This window comes from Nuphar pumila, chromosome 6 (genome assembly GCF_984573655.1).
Source record: "Nuphar pumila chromosome 6, dmNupPumi1.hap1.1, whole genome shotgun sequence".
Lineage (NCBI taxonomy): Eukaryota > Viridiplantae > Streptophyta > Magnoliopsida > Nymphaeales > Nymphaeaceae > Nuphar > Nuphar pumila.
Window position 1 is genome coordinate 55308975 of NC_143254.1, and position 20142 is coordinate 55329116.

General features: G+C 37.9%; 1 non-coding gene across 1 annotated transcript; it reads left to right on the plus strand.

Annotated features, from left to right (window-relative positions):
- The first annotated feature begins 16721 nt into the window (after positions 1-16721).
- On the plus strand, positions 16722-16824 carry LOC149834879 (small nucleolar RNA R71). Its single transcript, XR_016432878.1, has one exon. It is a non-coding gene; the product is annotated as a small nucleolar RNA R71 (small nucleolar RNA).
- The last annotated feature ends 3318 nt before the right edge of the window (positions 16825-20142 follow it).

The following is a 20142-nucleotide window of genomic DNA, read 5'->3' on the forward strand; positions in this document are numbered from 1 at the left end:
TAAGATCACCAGACTAGGCCAAGGGTAATCGGTGGTTATGCTTAATATCAAAACACATTCCCGAACAACAATATCATTACTATGCTAAGACAAGTAATTGATATATTTGATGATGCCAGGAAACAAGAATTAGTAATAGGATAGAATAGAATTTCAGAGATGCTAATGACACAAAGTATGCAAAAAAGAGGAAAGAAACAAAACAGCAAAAACAACAAAAAAAATAAAAAATATATACTGGAATCGGATGATTCTTTTCATATTGCACATCTATGGGTCGACATCGCTGTAAGCGAATCAAAACCATAACAAATGCTTTGATGGGGTAGAATGCAGTAAAAGTAAACAAAATGAACAAGATATACTCTCATGCTGCAATAATCAGAAATCGGGTATTGATAAGGAAATGAGATTAACAATATGACAACCCAGGATGAAAATAAGCGATAAAGAGGTGATGCATACCAAAAGTTATGATCTGCAAATTGAGATGCAATATCAAAAGATGTGGATAATGCTTAAAAATTGAAACAGAAATTAAGAAGGGAGATAAAACAACAAACGTGAAAATAGGCTTTAAACTAGTAAGAACGAGAGTTAAATAGGGTAAAACAGACAAGGAAACACAAGGATTGAAATAAATTGAAAGCAGGAACATAATTACACATTCAAAATTACTTAGAGCCAAACATGAGACAAAAGGGAATATCAACTGGAAACGAAAATTAGAAGGGTAACCAGCATATGAGTTGATTTTAAAAGGAAAGTAGAAATCAGATATATGAAGTATCAAATGAGCACATACTCGGATTATATGGACCAAGTATTACCAATAAAACAGAAGAAAAGGAAAGAAAAAAATGAGGCAAAGTGTTGGAATGTGGGCATTCCATTGTTGTGGCGTTACGTAGGACGACACTGCTATATGTAGGTCGACCCTATGAATTACGCTCGAAATGAGCAATCTAAAGGGGGTAAACAAACCAAGAAGACTATAGATGGGGATCTTATTGAAAAGGAAAGAGAAATCGATCGCTTACCGGTAGTTGCGAAGGTTCTTAAAGAAGAGGAAGGAGAAATGGCACTCTACGGTGTGATTTTCTTTAAAATTCTGGACCGAATGAAATTCCTTCTTTATGCTATGCAAATCCGAATTTCTTGGCTGCTTTTTGATGGAATGGAGGTTGGCTTCCTTCTTAAGAGAGAAGCTAGATGGTGTGAAGAATGGAAGCTTGAAGAGAAAAATCGATAGATGCCCGAAGGAGGGTTGCCGCGTGATGGTGGATGAAATCAACAGAAAAAAATGGATGATCTCAGGAGGTGATTGAGTGCCTCTTCTTAAAGAGCGGCTGGAAAACTCGAGAAAGGAAACTATTGCAGATGAAAGGTGGAGAGGAGAAGGGTCTGTTGAAGATGGAGGGTAGAAAATGAGAGGGAGGAGTGCGCGGGAACGAAGTCGTTTGTACTTTTCCTTTTTTCCAAAAAGAGGATTCTTTTCAAGAAACTTTTTGTAAAATGGTTTTTCAAGTGAGGTTTTTAGCAAAAATAGCTTTAAAAAGCGTGAAACCATTCGTTTTTCTCGTAGTTTTTCTAATTTTTTGGTTTTTTGTGTTATTTTTCCATATTTTTTGTATTTTTAGAGTAAAATCCTAAGATTTACGAGAAAATAAAGTTTTAAGATTATTTTTTTGTATTTTTGCAAAATATTTACAAAAGGAGAGTTTTTTTGAGAATTCAAGGCTATTTTGGAGAAATTTCTTCAGAAAATGAGTTTGGATCCAGATTTTGAGATGATATTCGAGTTTTGGACCTCGAATCAAGAAAATATCAAGTAGTGGATCCAAATGAATACTGGATGAGCTGTTTGAGCCATTCAGAAGATATTTTTGGTATTTTCATAATTTCAATTTGTAATTTGAATAACGAGGCTCAGATTTGGACTTTAAACACTGGGTTTGGATCCGAAATTGAGTTTGGATACATCAATATGGAATTCAATCTAGAAAATCTGAAGAATAATTGAGATTTAGCTTGATTTTCTAAGAAGATGGGGCCAAGGGCAAAAAGGACATTTTTACAAAACTTTGAAAAATTTGGGGTGTTCACAGATGCCCCTCTTTGCTACTAAGCCGGTTGAAAGCCGAGCTTAGTGGCAAAGAAAGCACTCCAAATTTTGAAAATGCCACAAACAGCAGATCTGAGCTGAGTGTGGAAGAATTATTTTGAAAATATGACTTCTGAGACTTAAAACTTTATCCTGAATGGTTTTGGGAAGACGAAATCCTCGAAAATGATATGACTAAATAATAGAAATGAAAAAATCGTGATGGGGCTTTGGGTGAAGATCCCGAAATGATAAAAATGAGAATTTTGATCAAGTCTTATGGGTGAGACAAGATATGCTTTTGGGATGATTCGGGTTTAGCCCTTAACCTGGATGGGACAAAGATATATCAAGATGTATTGAAATGAGGAAAGGAATACATGAGGATCTTGATGGGACATTTTTGGAAAATGCCTTGTGAGAGGGAGTTTAAGTCAGAATCCTATCCTGGATGGATATACAAAGCATGAATTTCTCGATGGGAAGAACCATGATGGGACTGGAAGAAAATATCTCGTCAAAACGAGGAATTTTGTAGGAACAAGACTCAGGTTTAACCCAAACCTGAAAAAGGAAGATACCTCGCAGCACGAGGTTCAGGCTTAACCCTTAACCTGAAGGGGACAACCAACTGAAATCTTCGAATGAAGAAACCATGATGGGACCTTCAAAGTTTGGATGAACAAATCCGAAAGGGGTGTGCGAAAGGAGGAAGATGGGGTTCCCTAAAGCTTGGAAAAAGGGGTAATCTTGGGTGTCTCATCGCTGATGCTGAAATAGCTTTTGAAATAAATGACCTCTCGCAGAAAGTTCAGGTTTTGACCCTTAACCTGAGTGGGAACTACCATGTGGAATCCTCGGATGAAGAAACCGTGATGGGACAGGAAGAGATACTTCTCTTGGAGGAGGAAACTCTTTTGGAAAATATAAACAACGCTAGGTTGCATCAAAATGGATATTGAATGTTTATTTCATTCTTGGAATAACTAAAAAATTTTGCCAATAAGATAAAATTGTAGTTGACTCAAACGCTTGAAATGTGTGCACGTATGTGCGAAAGATATTCCCTCTTTTACCTAGAGTATTTCCTCCAATGAGGTTAACTCCTCGGTTTTAAGAGTCAAATTCAAAATTTTAGCGTTAATGATTTTCTTCAAGGAAGCTATCCATTTCCTTGATATGAGAAGAGAATAAATATTCTTAATTTCATAAAAGCAAGTAGTGAAAAGATATTGATAAAAGAAATTTGCATGAGAAAATATGACTTATGGCAACTTTGGCAGTTTGATATCTGGGTATTTTCCCACGATGATCTTTTTGCACTCTTTTTGAGTCATTGAACTTTCTCGTTTTTTTTACATCATCCTTCATTTGGATGTGTCCTGACTTTTCTCTCTTTTTCGGGGAAGGGTATGTCACAAACTCCTTCATCTTGGAAATGTTCTGATCCTTCTTTTATCTCAGGTATTATATTGATGATATTGGCTCAAAAGGTCTTTAGATGATAGCAGAAATCAAATATCTTTTAGGGTTTGTCGGTAGGTTCATCACATTCGCCTTCATCTCGATGGTGATCTGAACTTTCTCTGGAAGAATCCTTCACAAACTCCTTCATCTCGGAGATAATCCAAATCTTTTTTGGCTCCGGGGGTCTAGCTCGCATATTCGTCTTCATCTTGACGACAATTGAGAGATCCCTTTTGCAGATATTTGATAGCAACTTAACTGGATTGAGGAGACATTGGTTGAGTGGATTCTTTTTATCGCTCAGGATATTTCCACTGCCTAATTGCCAGAGAGCCATCTTTAAACACGCGCCATAGCCATGATCAATATCGATTCGCTTCCGACATTTCAATATCATTGAATATTTATTTCGCTAATCATATCGAGGATATTTCTTTCATCCTTTTGGTTGATCAACAGGGAAAAAATCTCAATTTTATCCCTTTTTCGCAAAAAGTTTCACCTTTTTGGAAAGAATACTAGAGGTAATCTGAGGTGATTCTTCTGTGCAGTAAGAATATTGGAATCAACAAAATATTTTTAGCAAATTGGCAAAGTTTTCGAGAATTCTTTATGAAATAATCACTCAATATAGATTTTGATAAGACCTTTAGTTGCAATTTAGAAAAATGATGTAAAAATCAAATTTTGGAAAAACTCGACTGATGAACGGCGTTTAAGTTTTTGGAAATCCCGACCAGTTATGAGAAACTAGATTTTGATAATCCTGACCAGTTATGAGAAACTGGATTTTGAAAATCCTGACCAGTAAAAACGCTGGATTTTAAATCCTGACCAGTTATGAGAAAATGAATTTTGAAAATCCCGACCAGTGAAAACACTGGATTTTAAATCCCGACCAGTTATGAGAAACTGGATTTTGAAAATCCCGACCAGTGAAAAGACTAGATTTTAAATCCCGACCAGTTATGAGAAACTGAATTTTGAAAATCCCGACCAGTGAAAACACTAGATTTTAAATCCTGACCAGTTACGAGAAACTTGATTTTGAAAATCCCGACCAGTGAAAACACTGGATTTTAAATCCCGACCAGTTATGAAAAACTGGATTTCAAATCCCGACCAGTGAAAAATACTGGATTTCAAAAATGAAAGATTTAATCTCATGGCTTAAAAGTGATTGAATTTTGAGAGATTATAACCCGAGGGTTGAGAAAATGATGAGATTTTGAAGATATTGTAGCCCAGAGATTGGGGAACTGACATAATTTGAGATATTAGAGATCTTGAAGGTTTGGAAATGATAGAATTGAGAAATCGCACCCTAAGGGTTTGATCTTTTGGAATACATGACCAGCGGGAGATGGATCCTTTGGAATACATGACCAACGAGTGTTGGATCTTTTGAAAATACATGACCAACGAGCATTGGATCTTTTAGAAATACATGACCAACGAGTGTTGAATCTTTTTGAAAATACATGACCAACGAGTGTTGGATCTTTTGGGAATACATGACCAACGAGTGTTGGATCTTTTGGGTATACATGACCAGCAACGCTGAATCTTTTTGGAAATACATGACCAACAAAAGTTGGATCTTTTGGATATATCAATTTTTTTGGGAGATTTAGGCCAGAACTTGAATTTTGTAGAAGGGAGAATTTTGATCAGAAGACTGAATTTAAAAAATTACCGGTGCGAGAACCAGATTTTCCTAATGGGCTCAATATATAATTGAAAAGTTTGAGAAATAACCAGTGCGAGGACTGGGTTTTGAAGATGAGTTAGCTTTTCAAAATGAATTTAGAAAGTAAAGATTCTTGGTGAAAATTTCGGGATTCAATGGACCATCATAGTTTGACTGTATGTGGTCCGCTTTCAGGATTTATCCCCTTATCCTGAATGAAGGAAATCATAAAACAAAACCTCATTGAAAGGAGGCATTAAGTTTGAAATTTCACTAGAGGGGGGGTGAATAGTGAAATACGATGCAGATCGATAAAATAAAAAATAAGGCAATAAGGCACAACACAATAAACACAAGATTTATACTGGTTTGGCCGAGTTACTGACCTATATCCAGTCCCCAAGTAAAACACTTGAGCCTTCCACTATAACATTCGAGTCACCGGATAAATAGTACAACACCCTCTTCCTCAGAGGTCTACTTCTCTCAAAAGAGAAGGGAAACACCCTCTTCCTCAGAGGTCTACTTCTCTTGGTTGATATTTTGAGATGCTCTTTTTAAAACAATTATTTTCAATAAAACTTTGGAAAATCATCAACCAAAGATATAAAAACCGACTTTCCACGAAGTGGTAAGTGCGGGTCGAATCCTCAGGGAACAGGAATTACTCAGAATATTTCTTCAAAAATTTAATTTATTAATTACTAATAACAATCTACAATTGCAAAGCTAATACAACTACAATTGATCACTAAAATAAAAATGGAAAAGCAAATAAGTCTTCTGTTCCACGCCAAGGGTGTTTTCGTCTTTTCGCCAATTATGCAATCTTTGCACTCAGACAATAAACCTGGGAAAATGATTATGCTTCTCAACCTAAAAACAAAGGAAAATGCAGAGTTAGTAATTTATTCTAATAATGCAAGTTAAAAATGCAACTAAACCTAATTTTCAAGCAATTATCAAAATAATTCCTAATTACACTAAAACAATTAATTAAAATATTAAACTAATTCAATTCTAACAATGCTGTATGATGAAGATGCAGCACCTAATATGCAGAAAATACCAAAAACAGTACGAAAATAATGAAACTAAGGAAATTACCAATATGCCCCTAACTTGTGTAAAATAGATTTCTGATAACCTGTCGGAAAACCACTTTTTGACAGAGCAAATGAGGTCCGATTTTCCCAAAATTTGTTCTGTTCTACACTTGACAGATTAAAGAATCTGACAGTTTTTACAGAATGAAAAAACGATATCTGGAACTCCAGATATAAGCGTTTCAAAACAGGGAAAATTCAGGATATCGCAGGTCCTGAAATTTTCAAATCCGAAAAAGCAGTTTTTGCAAAATGCTTAAAAATCAGACCAAACCAACTCGGATCAAGCTGAAATTTGGTATGCAGTTATCTAACATGCCAAAAAAGTGAATAGAAAAAGAATTTTTTAAAAACGCAGAATTTTTGCACATGAAATGACGACAGTGCGATAGGGCAAAAATCAGATTTTTCTTTGAATGCACTATTCACTTTATAAATCTATTTAAACACTAAATAATGCAATTTCAACCTAATCCAACCTAAATGGTACTGAATAACAGTGTGTATACTGATGTTAAATCCAATGATGCTAAATGAAATATAAACGAAATATGATATGCACTTTATGACTAAAAATTGAATGAACTAATCATGCGAATGCAACTAATGTACTTAAAAATGCACTTAACTATATGAATGAATGAATGCAGTTAATACAAGCTAAATGCAACTTAACTAATTGAATAACTATAAAAAACAATACAAGTATCAAACACACATTAAGCACGCAATGTCAACTCTACTAAATCGACTAAATGAAAACATACCCTAGCTTCTACTGAAGTTAATCTAGCTTAAAAATAAATGTACTCAATCACTACATACTAAAGAGTGGAGGATGTAAGATAGAACTAGACTCACGCCACACTTGGCTAGAGTGACCAGGTTCACTAGGTGGGATCGGTTTGACTCAACTAAGCTTAGATCGGGTTGGCTAGGCTCGACTCGGGTTAGGTCTTGAATTGGCTAATTGGGTCAACTAAAATGACTAAGTTTGACTAAGATTAGATTCAGTTGACTCAATTAGGTTCGGTTGACTCAACTAGGTTTTGACTGAGCTAACTGGGTTCGATTTTGACTAGGCTAGGCTCGGTTTGACTCAACTAACTACAATAATAAAAATCTAATTAATGCTAAATCCTAGTGGACGGTTAGAGGAATAGGCAGTAATAAATATTCAATGATAATTTTGGAAAAGTTGAGAAACCCCAAAAATCGTCCAACTAAATTGGGAGTTACAATCCTTAAATAGTTTTAAATCCAATTTGGAAACTTGGAACAGTAAAATCACCCAATCCAATTATACACACTCTCCTTAATGGCATTAAAACTCACTTTGGAAAAGGGAAACGTCCAGCCTAGATAACCACACGTTTTTGGCTTTCCAAACAAGAATTAATAGCCATTATTTCTTTCTTGAAACCGTAGCACCCACTTTGGAAATCTAATTAATCTTCAAAATCACTTTCCAAAGCCCAATTCGTAACTCCCTTCTAATAGGCAATCAATAGTTACTCCTTTCTTTAAATGCCACACACGAATTTTGAACAGTCAAATCTTTCCAAAAAAAAATATTTCCAAACTTCAATTCCTTAATTGCACACCTTCTCAAAACTCGTCCACCCTAAATAAAGTCATCCTAAACTAAGTATTTTAAAACCTACCTAGGGTAGTGAAAAGATCTAAATGAAAAAAAACACGATTTCCTAAAATGAGTAAATGGACTATACCTAATTTAAGACTCACCTAAATGCAATCCTAAAAAAAACGTCTAGAGCACTAACTCCTAATGCATTGAATAAAGACAACCTAATTAATTCTACCTAAAATAGCCTAGAGCTCAATGGGAGCTCTAATGGCTGCCGCCCCTCCTTGGGGAAGAAGAAGACCTAAAAACGATAAAATCAAAATTGAATAACTAAACTAAAACGATAATGAACATGATGAAACTAATTTAACCCAGAGTTATACTAACTAATTCAACTGGTTAAAACACAAATAATTTATCTATTATGCTGGAAATCCTAAAATACCGAAAACACCAAATTAACTAAACACTATTCTAGTGAATAAAACATAAAAAAAAATCAAACAACTAAATCTATTTCTAAAGCAAGAACTAAACTAACACAATATGAAGAATTAGAATGACACGAATTTATGATATAATAAACTATGAAAGACCTTCCAGCTAACTGGACACTGCTATAAAACAAAAAGAAACAATAAAACTCGATTTTTGTATTTTTCTCAATATGAATAAAACACCTAAAACATTAAAACACCAAAACGAGATTTAGGACTACCCTAATACAATGAATTTGACTCACTCACGCAACTTTACAAGACTCTCAACTGCTACACAAAAAGTAAACCACACGAATGACACGAGAGAATCACATACACTTACACGAGTTCAAACATTCATTCATGATTTTAATAAAAACTTCTCCTGCGACACATAAGAAATCCACTTCCCCTAAAACGAGATGAAAGGACACTGGAAATACTGGAAGAAAATCAGATCACACAGTCCCAACACAGAAAATAATGACAGACCCTATACATATTACAATCCAAAGATCGGCTATACTTAATCTAGCCGCTTCTTACTTTCTTTTTAAGCAAAACGATGCACAATCAGACCCAACGACTAGGATGAATCAAAAATGAAATTTTTTTTATTGGATTTTCTGTAAAAAGATACAACAAAACACGCTGGAAACAAAAACCCAAATCGGCTAGAAGAACCTCTAGCCGATTTACACGTTTTTAGATGAAACCGATAGAAAAACACAAATCAAATACACAATCAATGAAAGAAAACCTAATCTAACGTGCTGGTCTGTGCACGCATGCTATTCTAAGGTTGAAATAAAAAGAAAACAAGAAACACCCAGAAATAATAACAGAAAACTAAACACATGAATTAGGCTTTAACTAGAAGAGAAGGAAGAAGAAGACCTACCTTTTGGAAGATCCGACGACCAGGGGGATGAAGAAGAGCGGACCGTGGCTGGAGCTGGACGTCCTCTACAGTTCGAGGATGCTGTACTTCACCAAAAACGGCACCTATTGCAACTGCTACACGGAGATCCACCGACGATGGAGTGTGGGCCGATTCTCGATCGGAGGGTGTAGAAAGCCGGATGGAGGTAGGGCCGGCTCACCTTGGTGGTGTGTTGCGCACTCCCGCCCAAGGTTAATGGTCTCCACCTCTGCTACACCTGCAAAAGTACAGAAAAATGGTGAAAAGACAGCAAGGAACAAGAAAGAAATGAAAAGCAACAAAAGAAAACTCGAAAATATGCTTGAAAATCAAGCATAGGTCGTTCTTCAATGGCCAACACGTGGGGGAGATGGAGAGGAAGGAGCTGCTGCTGTAGAGTCACTGTAGGGGGCATCCAAACACAGCCAAAGACGCCTAGGGTTTGCTGGAAACTATAATTTATACTTTTGATAGTTTTCGGAAACAAGGTTATAAAAAAAATATTTTACTAGGCGCCACTTTCTGAGGGGTTTTCTGCAAAACTTTTTGAATGGGTATGGATATGTGTGTGGGTTGGATTTTGGGCTTTTTAAGAATTGATCCAAGGTCCAATTGACCTAATTGGGTCGGATATGGATCCGATCCACCTCGAAATCCGTGCCCAAACACTGAAATAGCCATAACTCTCTCATTTTAACTCCGATTTTTCTGAAATTCGAACCATAGCCCCTTACTATCAAAACACATCTAAACATGGGTTTAAAACCTTAAACTTGATACAAAATGTATGAAAAATGTGTTTACATGATGTGCATTTCATGCATCATCAAATACCCCCATGCTTGAATGTTTGTTAGTCCCTTAACAAACCCTAATCATGATATGCACTGAAGACAAGAAATGCTAAGCATGAATGCATAATACTAACTCACTTTCGTAGGAATCACGGTTGCATTTAGCGTATGCAACAAGCCCTTTAAACCCCTAGCTTACACTAGTGGACGAGTAAGGTCTCGTGAGGGTTTGCAGAGATGCTACTCACAAACATCAATGAAATGCGAGGATGATTTTTCAAAAATATTAGGCTCTTAAGAATGCAGTTGGAACAAATATTTCATGTAATTGACATTCTCAAAACAAGTTTAAAATCTCATGCCGCCACAGTAAAAATTCTTTTTCTTCACTTTTCTAATATTGTAGCTAGTTCATGATTTTTCTCTGAAAGTCAAGTATTCTCATGTTTTACTCATTTATTCTCACTTGTATATTTTCTGCACAGTAATACACATATATGCCTAAGCAATAAATTTTTTTTCCTTCAGCACATCCTTTTCTTTCATTTTCACTCTTTTTTCAACTTTTGATCTCTTGCGCATTCTTCTCATATGAGCACTATTTCGAATAGTCAGTTTTCGTGACTCGTGTAGCGAGCTTTGGGTCAGTGACTCCTAAGTCGGCCGACCTTAGGGTACTAGATACAGAGTATCCCTCGGACTTAATTGCTCGAGTCACTAGACCTTCTATTATAATAGTTTACGTATAGTCTTCCTCTTGTCATGTGCAATGTCTCTATCTCTTAGGCTTTCTATGCAATCCATGTAACAAGCTTTCGAACCGGTGGCTCCCAAACCAGTTGGCTTTGAGGCACCAGGTGTAAAACACCCTTCAGATTCTACTTACTCGAACTACAAAGGCCTCAGATATAGACTTAAACAAGAAGATGATCTCCTTCGTTATCCTTTTCGTTAAGATACTCAAACACTTCATCTCGTGTCTGAGTTCCACTACTAGGATTCACGAAGACATCAACAACTAAACGTAGCTCTATTCTTTTAAACTCATTTTTCAAACACATCTTTCCATTGCTTATTTCTTTCACAAAACCTACTGTGCATACTTATACTAAAGTGATTCAAAATTTTCGAACAATCAAATACTATCTTTTCTTTGAATTTTCTCATGAATACTACTCTATTTGATTCAGTTCAGAAAAAAAAAATTTATGGGGCTTAAAAATTTATAAACTGTTAGATTATGTCAAAAACAATCATATATGCTACACTTTGTTCTCAAATGCCTACTCTGATTACCAGTCATACAAAAAAAAAATTAATTTTTTGTGTGCATGCATCTAAACCACCCCCCCATGCTTGAATGACACTGTCCCTAGTGGCATACAAAATGAATAAACATGTAATGCAAATGCACACTAAGAGACACTAACAAAAATATGGGAGAAAGGATAGATACAACCTGATTTGTTCTAAGCTTCTGAAGTTGATTTTCATCTGATCCTTGAATTCTTTGGAAGCTCTTCCATGCACCTGGTAACTGATACACTAAATGTTAAGTTCATCCTGCATACATCAAAACACAAATTAGCACATGTGAAATAAATAAAAACTCTAAAATGAAAAAGAAATAATGTACATATGATACATCCCTCTGGTCGAATCCTCATGCCTTCGTGAGATGCACTATCTCACACTCACCATCCTGTAAGGCATCTGAAATGAATGGCTTCAGTCTTTGCCCATTTACCTTGAATGTACCTTGGGTCATAGGATCGAATAGTGTCACTGCTCCATGGGGAAATACTTCTTTCACTATGTAAGGACCTGTCCATCTCGATCTTAACTTCCCTGGGAATAAATGTAAACGAGAATTGTATAGCCACACTTTCTGATCTGGCTCAAACACTTTTCTGACAATATGCTTATCGTGAAATGCTTTTGTGCAAGCTTTATATAATTTGGCATTCTCATATGCATCATTCCTGAGTTCCTCTAATTCTGAGAGCTGCAGTGCTCTCTCTTTGCCAGCCTGGCTGAGGTCAAAATTCAATTTCTTGATAGCCCAGTACGCTCTATGCTCTAGCTCGACAGGAAGATGGCATGCTTTCCCGAATACAAGGCGATACGGGGACATGCCAATGGGAGTCTTAAATGCAGTTCTATATGCCCAAAGTGCATCATCTAAGCGCTGGGACCAATCCTTGCGGTCCGGACGAACTGTCTTTTCTAAAATTCGCTTAATCTCCCTATTGGACACTTCAACCTGTCCACTAGTCTGCGGATGATATGGAGTGGTGAATCTATGATTGACAGAATATCTTCTCAACAGAGAAGCTATCTGTGTATTCCTAAAATGCTTGCCACCATCGCTAATCATCGCACGTGGCACCCCAAAACGACTGAAAATGTTGTGCTTAATGAACTTAAGCACTACTCTATGATCATTGGTCTTGGTTGCCACAACCTCGACCCATTTGGACACATAATCAACCGCCACCAGAATGTATAAATTTCCGAATGAAGGCGGAAATGGTCCCATGAAATCAATGCCCCAAACATAAAAAATCTCGACTATCAAAATCGGAAGCAAGGGCATCATGTCCCTCTTGGACATGTTCCCAATCTGCTGACAACACAAGCATCGCCTACAGAACTCATGAGCATCCCTGTGGAGTGTAGGCCAATAAAATCCTGACTGCAAAACCTTTGCAGCCGTCTTCCTACTACTAAAATGCCCTCCACAAGCTAACGAATGGGAAAAATTCAAAATGGATTGATGCTCCTCCTCCGGAACACATCTCCTAATGATCTGATCTGCACAGTATTTGAACAACTCTGGTTCATCCCAATAATAGTGCTTCACCTGAGATAGGAATCTCTCACGCTCATTCTTGTTCCAATGCTCAGGTATCTGCCTCGAAACCAGATAGTTCACAATATCTGCAAACCAAGGTAACTGCGATGTACTGACTGACATGATCTGCTCGTCGGGGAAAGAATCACTGATCGGCCTCTGATCCTGCGTGGTCTCCACGATCAGTCTAGAAAGATGGTCTGCTACTACATTCTCGCTTCCCTTCTTATCTCGAATCTCGAGATCAAACTCCTGTAGTAGTAGGACCCAACGAATCAATCTCGGTTTGGTGTCTTTCTTATTCAACAAATATTTCAATGCAGAATGGTCAGAATAGACAACCACCTTCGAACCGAGTAAATAGGACCTAAATTTATCCAATGCAAAAATCACCGCAAGTAGTTCCTTCTCTATCGTAGTATAATTCATCTGGCATCAGACAGAGTTCTACTTGCATAGTAGATCACATATGGTTTCCTATCGATGCGTTGTCCTAAAATAGCCCCCATAGCGTAATCAGATATATCGCACATAATCTCAAATGGGAGAGTCCAATCTGGAGGTCTCAAAATAGGTGTAGTAATCAAGGCCTCTTTGAGAATCTCAAAGGCCTTCATACAATCCTCACCGAAAACAAAGGGCTGGTCTTTCTCCAATAACGTGCAAAGCGGTCGAGAGATTTTGCTGAAATCTTTTATGAACCGCCTGTAAAATCCCGCATGCCCTAAAAATGATCGAATCTGCCTCACAGAGGTGGGTGGAGTCAAACGAGAAATGGATTCCACCTTTGCTCTGTCAACCTCAATACCACGCTTGGACACAATGTGTCCTAGCACAATCCTCTCCTGGACCATAAAATGGCTCTTTTCCCAACTCAGGACGAGATTGGTCTCCGCACACCTACTCAGTACTCGAGCAAGTTTTTGGAGGCAATCTTCAAAAGAAGAGCCATACACTGAAAAGTCGTCCATAAAAACTTCCATCACATCATCAATCATGTCCGAGAAGATAGCAAGCATGCACCTCTGAAAAGTAGCCGGGGCATTACAGAGCCCAAAAGGCATACGTCTAAACGCGAAGGTGCCATAAGGACATATAAACGTGGTCTTCTCCTGGTCATCAGGATGGACAACTACCTGATTGTATCCTGAATATCCATCTAGAAAGCAGTAGTAGCTCTGTCCTGCGAGTCTCTCTAAGATCTGATCAATGAATGGCAATGGGAAATGATCTTTCCTAGTTGCCACATTCAGCTTCCTATAATCGATGCAGACACGCCATCCTGTAGTGGTCCTCATCAGAATTCTCTCACCCTTCTCATTCTCAACCATAGTGAGTCCTGACTTCTTCGGCACAACTTGAATCGGACTGACCCACTGGCTATCAGAAATAGGGTAAATGATTCCAGCATCCAACCACTTCACCACCTCTTTCTTCACCACTTCTTTCATGTTGGGATTTAGCCTTCTCTGCATATCCCTAAATGGCTTGACTTCCTCATTACAATGGATCCTATGCATGCAGAATGAAGGATCAATCCCCTTCAGATCAGCAACTCCCCAGCCAATCGCTGCCTTGTACTCTCGAAGAATAGTCAGCAATCTCTGTTCCTGCTCCTCAGTGAGCAAGGATGAGATGATCACAGGCAGAGTCTCATCATCTCTGAGATATGCATACTTGAGTGAATCCGGTAAGGGTTTCAACTCAAGTTTCGGAGGCGACTCTATTGACGATTTGGCGGGGGTCTCTGCAAGTGGTGGAAGAGGCTCCCTGACAGCTCTCCAAGGTGGTCTCTCTGACGACACTCTAGACACGTCTACACTATCTACACAGCTATTCTTCTCTATATGATACAAATCTAAAGAATCCTCAGTGATGTACAACTCGGGCTGCTCCTCCACTAACTCCTGTGCAATGTCTACATGAAAGCAGTCCATGTCTCCTGCTGGTCCCATCGCGGCATTGAAAATATTGAGCTTTACCTTCCTATTGCCGAATGAGAGATCCATGGCTCCGGTCCTACAGTTGATGCAAGCATTGGCAGTCGCCAAGAATGGTCTGCCTAAAATAATCGGAGTCTGGTGCTGGCTGTCTACTCCTTCCATATCAAGAATAATGAAATCGACTGGAAAATAAAAGTCATCCACCTTAACTAGCACGTCCTCCAAGACACCTCTCGGTACCTTGATAGAACGATCTGCCAGCTGCAGTGTAATCGGAGTCGATCTCATCTCTCCTAGCCCGAAAGAATCAAAGAAATATCCGGGCAGAATGTTCACGCTTGCTCCAAGATCGAGCAATGCGCGTTCTATCCGGATGTTCCCTATAGTACAAGCAATGATAGGGGCTCCAGCGTCCTTGAGCTTTGGTGGTGTCTGATGCTGAAGTACTGAACTCACCTGCTCAGTCAGATGGACCCTGTTAGGAACTCGCTCTCTAGATTTACGCTTCTGCGTACATAGTTCCTTCAGGAATTTGGCATATGCCGACACCTGCTGAATAGCATCGAGCAAAGGTAGGTTGATCTGTACATGCTTGAAGATGTCAAGCATGTCCTGGATCTTCGCACCTTGCTTCCCTCTATAACCAGGAGACTCTAATGCTTTGGGATAGGGTGGTGGGGGAATATACTCTGCTGGCTCCTCCTCTTTGTGAGAAGGCTCACTCCTATCTTTCTTCTTCTTCTTCTCTGAGGATAAAGATGATAGATGGAGATGATGATTGAGCCGACGTAGGCGAAACAATGATCTCTTGCTCCTCTATCCTCTCTCTACTCTCTCGCTCTCTGCTCTCGACGTGATACTCACGTCCACTCCTCAAGGCCATAACTGATTTAGCCTGCTGCTGTGTCTCAGTATGAAATAGGCCTCCAGTCATCTGGTCCTTACCCTTCGGGTTCATGACAGCCTGACTCGGCAATGTACCCTCGGGTCTCCTACTAATAGCCTCAGCTAACTGTCCCATTTGCGACTCTAACTTCGCAATGGACTGCGTATGCGAGCTAAAATCTGGCTACACTTCTCGAAGGCGTTCTGATTAGAGGTTTTCACCTCTTGAAATGCCTGGAGAAGTGTCTCCTCAAAAGATGTCTGCGGGGCAGACTCCTGCTGAATCGGGGGAGTAACAGAAGAAGAAGACTGAGCATAGTTCGGTCTTTGAAATGACTGAGTAAAAGATGGTTGTCGAACTGGCTGAGAGGATGTAGGCATCTGCATGGAAGACTGTGGATTCTTCCATGAAAAATTGGGATGGTTACGCCAACCCGGATTGTATGTCGATGAAAATGGGTTATTCGGCGGTCTGACGTAACCCTGAGCTGCCTGAACTTGTTCTTGAACAAATTCAGGGTACTGAGCTGCCGAAGGGCATTCAGTGATCTCGTGTGCCGGACTGGCACAAAGAGTACACACCTGTTGTGTAGTGGATGGTCCTGAGAGAAGCTGGTCCAGCTTCTGAGCAATCATGTCTACCTTGCACTGTAGTGCAGTAGATGGACCAACTTCAAGAACACCAGCTTTCTTCTAAATGCTGGGTGTGGCTCTATCAGAATGAGAGCTCGAAGCATGGTGGAGTGAATTCTCGGCCAATGTATCAAATAGCCTCCATGCTTCGTCCTCGCTCTTCAACATGAATGTCCCTCCACATGAAGAGTCGATCATCTGACGATTCTTGTCAGACAATCCATCATAGAAGCTCTGCACCAGTTGCCATTTTGGCACCTGATGATGGGGACATTTCCTGAGGAGATCCTTCATTCTCTCCCAGGTCTCATGAAAGCGCTCACCATCTAGCTCTGAAAAGCTAGTGATGGCTCTACGATATTGGTTCGTGCGACCAATGGGAAAGTATTTCCGAAGAAACTCCTGTTGCAACTGATCCCAGGACTCTATTTCTACAGAATCTAAGGACTTTAGCCAATACTTGGCTTTGTCCTTCAATGAAAAGGGGAATAGAGTCAACCTCAACGCATCATCATCGAAATTCTGTATCTTAACAGTAGAACAAATTTCGAGGAATTCATCTTAGTGTCGGTAGGGATCCTCATGACTAAGGCCATAAAAGGATGGAAGCATTTGAATAATGCTGGCCTTAATCTCAAAATGTGGCGCTCCTACATCGGGTCTTCGAATGCAGGATGCCTGAACATAGTCTGTGGGAATGAAGTATTCCCGCAGAGGGCGTGAAAGAACTGAGGGTGGAGGTGGAGGATCCATGTCAGCCATTGTTGCCGAACTTCGATGAGAATGTAAAATTCTCTCTGGGTTGTCAACAAATGGGTGTAATGGGGTTCCTAGACCTCGTCGACCTTGCATACACTGGTGCTAAGACCAGATGTAAGCAAACGACCTAACTAAAAAATAAACTAACACAGATACTAAAATGTAAATAAACAAATAACAGTAGCTAAAAACAAACAGATATGCTATATAGCTATGTCAGAATTCTATACTAAATGATTAAGTAACAAAGTAAACTATTCTAAAATGCTAAAACAAATAAATACAGGAAATCACAAACTATGTTTTTCTAAAACCCACCTGTCTAATCGCTCCTTGCAGAATGATAATTAAGTGAATCCTAAAAAGAACAATATGTGAATCCTATATTTACTAACTATGTTAATCCTATATTCACTTACTAATCCTACTAACTAAAAAGAAAACAACTAATTCACTAAAACAAATTAATAAATTAAACTCTAAGAAATAAAGTAATTAATTCGCCGTTCCCCGGCAACGGCGCCAAAATTTGGTTGATATTTTGAGATGCTCTTTTTAAAACAATTATTTTCAATAAAACTTTGGAAAATCGTCAACCAAAGATATAAAAACCGACTTTCCACGAAGTGGTAAGTGCGGGTCGAATCCTCAGGGAACAGGAATTACTCAGAATATTTCTTCAAAAATTTAATTTATTAATTACTAATAACAATCTACAATTGCAAAGCTAATACAACTACAATTGATCACTAAAATAAAAATGGAAAAGCAAATAAGTCTTCTGTTCCACGCCAAGGGTGTTTTCGTCTTTTTGCCAATTATGCACTCTTTGCACTCAGACAATAACCCTGGGAAAATGATTATGCTTCTCAACCTAAAAACAAAGGAAAATGCAGAGTTAGTAATTTATTATAATAATGCAAGTTAAAAATGCAACTAAACCTAATTTTCAAGCAATTATCAAAATAATTCCTAATTACACTAAAACAATTAATTAAAATATTAAACTAATTCAAAAATCAACTAATTCAATTCTAACAATGCTGTATGATGAAGATGCAGCACCTAATATGCAGAAAATACCAAAAACAGTACGAAAATAATGAAACTAAGGAAATTACCAATATGCCCCTAACTTGTGTAAAATAGATTTCTGATAACCTGTCGGAAAACCACTTTTTGAGAGAGCAAATGAGGTCCGATTTTCCCAAAATTTGTTCTGTTCTACACTTGACAGATTAAAGAATCTGACAGTTTTTACAAAATGAAAAAACGATATCTGGAACTCCAGATATAAGCATTTCAAAACTGGGATAATTCAGGATATTGCAGGTCCTGAAATTTTCAAATCCGAAAAAGCAGTTTTTGCAAAATGCTTAAAAATCAGACCAAACTAACTCGGATCGAGCTGAAATTTGGTATGAAGTTAGCTAACATTCCAACAAAGTAAATAGAAAAAGAATTTTCTAAAAACGCAGAATTTTTGCACATGAAATGACGACAGTGCGATAGGGCAAAAATCAGATTTTTCTTTGAATGCACTATTCACTTTATAAATCTATTTAAACACTAAATAATGCAATTTCAACCTAATCCAACCTAAATGGTACTGAATAACAATGTGTATACTGATGTTAAATCCAATGATGCTAAATGAAATATAAACGAAATATGATATGCACTTTATGATTAAAATTAAATGAACTAATCATGCGAATGCAACTAATGTACTTAAAAATGCACTTAACTATATGAATGAATGAATGCAGTTAATACAAGCTAAATGCAACTTAACTAATTGAATAACTATCAAAAACAATACAAGTATCAAACACACATTAAGCACGCAATATCAACTCTACTAAATCGACTAAATGAAAACATACCCTAGCTTATACTGAAGTTAATCTAGCTTAAAAATAAATGTACTCAATCACTACATACTAAAGAGTGGAGGATGTAAGATAGAACTAGACTCACGCCACACTTGGCTAGAGTGACCGGGTTCACTAGGTGGGATCGGTTTGACTCAACTAAGCTTAGATCGGGTTGGCTAGGCTCGACTCGGGTTACGTCTTGAATTGGCTAATTGGGTCAACTAAAATGACTAAGTTTGACTAAGATTAGATTCAGTTGACTCAATTAGGTTCGGTTGACTCAACTAGGTTTTGAATGAGCTAACTGGGTTCGATTTTGACTAGGCTAGGCTCGGTTTGACTCAACTAACTACAATAATAAAAATCTAATTAATGCTAAATCCTAGTGGACGGTTAGAGGAATAGGCAGTAATAAATATTCAATGATAATTTTGGAAAAGTTGAGAAACCCCAAAAATCGTCCAACTAAATTGGGAGTTACAATCCTTAAATAGTTTTAAATCTAATTTGGAAACTTGGAACAGTAAAATCACCCAATCCAATTATACACACTCTCCTTAATGGCATTAAAACTCACTTTGGAAAAGGGAAACGTCCAGCCTAGATAACCACACGTTTTTGGCTTTCCAAACAAGAATTAATAGCCATTATTTCTTTCTTGAAACCGTAGCACCCACTTTGGAAATCTAATTAATCTTCAAAATCACTTTCCAAAGCCCAATTCGTAACTCCCTTCTAATAGGCAATCAATAGTTACTCCTTTCTTTAAATGCCACACACGAATTTTGAAGAGTCAAATCTTTCCAAAAAAAAATATTTCCAAACTTCAATTCCTTAATTGCACACCTTCTCAAAACTCGTCCACCCTAAATAAAGTCATCCTAAACTAAGTATTTTAAAACCTACCTAGGGTAGTGAAAAGATCTAAATGAAAAAAAACACGATTTCCTAAAATGAGTAAATGGACTATACCTAATTTAAGACTCACCTAAATGCAATCCTAAAAAAACCGTCTAGAGCACTAACTCCTAATGCATTGAA